Consider the following 4537-nt stretch of genomic DNA (forward strand, 5'->3'; position numbering starts at 1 on the left):
AGTGACAAAAATTAAGCACCTCAAGAATAGCTCTCAGCAGGGCCCAGACTTGACTTGCCAGAGTAAATAGTGAAAAGAAATACTCTAGCCGTGTCAGCCTGTCTGCAGTGTGTCCATGGGGGGACAGAGCTCCAGCTGTAGCACCTGCATAAACACTAAAACTCAATGTGGGCAGCCACCGCACACTGCTGGGAACATAGGCTAGCACTGTGTTGGGAAGAATGAAGTAGACTGCTCTCAGATAGGAGTTTGTTGTGGAAAGCTGATACACCATCCGCATTGTCATTTAAATAACTGTGGATGAAGGAGACAGGAATAGCAAGGCAGCATATCATCCCTGGTGTTGGTAGCATCCATCACAGCACATGTGGAGCCACCACTTTGTGGAAGCTATTGGGGATCCAGATTAATAATAAAAAAATAAAGCTGAATGTTAACGCCAATGCGGAGGTCACATAAGATGTAGTTCCTCTAATAGCCAGTAGATAATAGTTCCAAATTAATGAATAAATGGATGTCATGGAAAAACCCAATCTCATCTCTGGCTGATTTTTTTATATTTCAGACTAACTCATTTTAAAATTGGAACCCTGTAAAAGAGATGTAAATATGCATTTTATGGCTACATATGTAATATTAGTAGCAAAAGACTGAGGCTAATGCTACACATGTTCACTTAATAACCTTTTTGTTTCAATTATTCACAAAGACATTTGGCAAAACAGATAAACACAAGCTCGGTAAAGTATGAATTTTCTGTATTTATTGGTTTTGTGTATTATCCTGGAACTTCGCTGCATACCATTCTTCTCAAGTCTTTGCCAACTGCTGCAGATGACAAAGGGATGTCTGCCATGATAGCCCTGACACATCCAAACTCTCCCCACACACTGGAGGATAACTCCCAGCCACCAGAGTCTCTATGCTCTGATACAGGATGACTGGAGCGAAACGGGACTAAATCTGTTGTACGATAACTTATCTCTCTAGGTCTGTGGAATTTTTTTTCTTATATGAGGTCTTGCATTTCATAAACCCCAAATTCATTTCACTCTGTATCTGTGCTGATACAGTTTCCCTGTCAATGAGAGGGAACTCTGGGGCTGGGAGATAGAAGTGTGTGTGTGGGGGGGGGTTCACTGCACACTGCAGGCATAACGGGAAAACCGAGGTAAGAATATTAAATAGGAGAAAGAATTCTGTCTTCTCCTCCAAACCAATAATAATATAGGATGGAAATGAAAAGGGAACACTCAACTTCAGTGTAATACATTTTAGAGGGTAGAATGTATTTCTGTGTGTGAACATGTGTGTTGTAGGATAGTGAATTGTAAAACATTGTTTTATGGAATGCTATTTCAGTTTAATTATGGAATGTCTTTTGATAGTATGTCTATTAGGGTAATCTGAATCAACTAAAACCAGAATTTGGGCCCTACATCAGACATCAGGATTCATGTCTAAAGGCCTCAACTGTGCAATTTTGATTTTGGGCTGTCCTAGGTGAAAACTGACAATCATGAGAGAAATGTGGTGAAACTTTGATCACCTGTGGTCCTGTGAAGCATGTCCACCAATTGCTGTTTTAGAGCTTTGGCATCCAATGACTGTCAGAAATTGATGACCAAATTCTTGCAGTATGACTGCTACTACAGCCCACGTCTAAAAACCAACTGATCTGAATGCGGCATGAAATGATGCAGAATACACTGGCTGCATTGTCAAAACGTGAGAGCGGCACAGGTGGATGTCATGAGTTGTTGAAGTGTCTCTGTAATTCATTTCCGAATCTCACATGCATCAGAATTGACATCGTACCCTCTGACAGAAACTGTGACAAAAATGTTCGATATATCTCACACAGTGTGACATACAATAAACCTGTAAGATCTCTATTATTATACATTGTGTAGGGGCCTTAAGCCTCTTTTAAAAACAGGTCTATTGTCCTCATTTAACAATATCTTAAACAGGTGGATTAAGGTCTATATCTATGTGAATGCCTTTTGTTGATTGTTGATCACCACCTTGCTTTGAAACATTTAAAGTAAGACATGAAAATGTAGAAAGACAATCTTGCTGTTTACAACTGACACTCACTGAGAAAATTAATCAGTCCCCCGATGATGACTGCAAATTGCCCAAGATTATGTTGACACGTCTTCATTGCTGCATGTAGGAGGAGGCGATGGCAGCAGAGCTGCCATTTAGCCTGCCAGTTGCCCCAGGGGATTCTTCTTTTCTAGCATTCTTTTTAATGTCTGGCAATTAAAGGCTGTCTAACTGCCTGAGAGAAGGAGGGATGGAGAGAGAGAGAAATAGAGGGAGTGTGACTCTATAAGAGTGAGGTTCAAAGAGAGAGATGGGGAGGCACGAGAGACAGAAAAGAAATAAGAGAAACCACACATAAAAACAGGCACACACACAAATAGATCCCAAAAACTGGATGATCATGTTAGGAAAACTGCCAAGGCTTAACTTATTTAATACTGTCTCTGTGGTGTGGTGACTTAAAACAGCAACAACATTTGTACAGCTGAAATTCTATTTAATTTAACAAGGTGAAATTCACACTAGCAGGCCCAGAGGGAAACCCTCTCATCTCCTCTAGTGTTATCTATACATTACAGTGATGTGCACAGTCCATACACTACAACTGTTCATCAGGCAAATCCATCCTGCCTAGTTTTCATTCACACTAGCAGTTGATGCTAATGCTTTTCATATCTATCAATGTGACAGGCACAGCACGTTGGTTTGTTTCACTCAACAGGAAAAATTAATCACACACATTTAGTATAACAAGAGAACATTTGAGCTCTGCATTAACTACACTCATGCTGATTTTGATGGCCATATTAAGATAACCCTTTCAGGCTTCTTATTGAGGATATTTGTTAACTGTTGTAACTTAACTGTCATTGCAGCTTTTTGGACTTGTACATATGTGAATTGCATGCGTTTATATAGTATAAAATTATAGTATGTAAAAGTAAAGGCCTTAAGTGTACTTAAGGTTGCATGAAAACCATTTACGTGAATATGCAGCACAATTTCCTATTTCTTGGGCAATATTTCTGTAGATAAAAATATCATCATTGAAAAATGGCATTTGAATAGTTGTTCTTCCATCAAGGGGCTGTGTTAAAGTGCTCACTATCAATGGCAGCTTCATATAAAGTAAAGCATTATGCAGGCACATTATAGGCAGATTACATCTATTAGTTACTGCTGTGCTGCATGCCCATGGGAGAGCAGAAAATCATTCTAAACTTCAATCAGTTACAAGCGGTGGCAAGTCTACCCATAATCTGCACAATGCCCCAGGCAACAATGAGGCTGGATGCAATTAGGGGGGAAATAAAATTCTACACAGTAAACAAAGAAAAAATATAAAAAGACTGATGAAACAGAAATGAACATCATGCAGTGAGATTGCCTCGTCTTTGATGAGGTTGGCTGTTGCTTCCTATAATTGCCATAGCGTAATGCTACTGTTTTCAACAAGGATAACTATGCCATTTGTTGTAATCTGACCAGGCAAGAATGACTTAAGGCCAACATGTCAAACTAATATGACTTTTTAATTAATAGAACATATGTCTTTGTCACAATAATAACATGTTTCAATTTTAGGAAATGTAAGGGTGTGCACAAGGTCTTTGTGATGATCTTTTGCACATGTGTTAGAAGAAGTCAAATCATTTAGCAAGGTAAAAGTAGAAATACCACTCAATAAAAATACTCAATTACAAGTCCTGCATTCAAATGTTTTACCCAAGTATAAGTATTAGCAACAAAATGTACTTTAAGTATCAAAAGTATAAGTATTCATTATGCAGAGTGGTCCCTATCAGTGTTATATTATTTTATCATTGTAATTGATGTATTCATATATAAACAGTACTCTAGTGTTGTGGTTGCTAGATTAAGCATATTTTTACTACTTTATACACTGCTGGTAGTTCAATCTTTAATAATGCATTATATTTTATAAACTGATCATATGTTTTGTATGTAAATACAATCATTGACCTACAAAGTTTGTAACTTCAGCTGTCCGATAAATGTAGTACAGTACACATTATTTCCCTCTAAAATGTATTGGAGTTGAAGTTTAAAGGATTAAAAAGTACCTCATAATTGTATAGTATTGTAATACTGTATAATACCCGAGTAAATATACATTTACTTTTCACCGCTGATCTTTTGTACTTCACTTATGCACACAATACACTTCTATAATTAGTTGTATAACTATTTTATAATTTTCACAACAGATTATTATTTTCCAGAAACTGGCTTGTTTGTAACGTCATTAACTATCACTTTGTCTACCCTAATAATAAATGCAATATATCCTAGAGATGTGGGATCCAGGAGGTTTTATGTCTTGTAATAAGTGGGAGTGTGCCGACTATCAACTCGTCACGCGCTCCTCCTTTTGTTTTTGTCCGAACATCCCGCCTCTTGCTCGTGCTATTGGTCAACTTGACAAATACCCGTGTCTGATTGGAGGAAAAGGCTGCTTGTCATC

The sequence above is a fragment of the Siniperca chuatsi genome, linkage group LG17 (assembly GCF_020085105.1).
Source record: "Siniperca chuatsi isolate FFG_IHB_CAS linkage group LG17, ASM2008510v1, whole genome shotgun sequence".
NCBI classification, from domain to species: Eukaryota; Metazoa; Chordata; class Actinopteri; order Centrarchiformes; family Sinipercidae; genus Siniperca; species Siniperca chuatsi.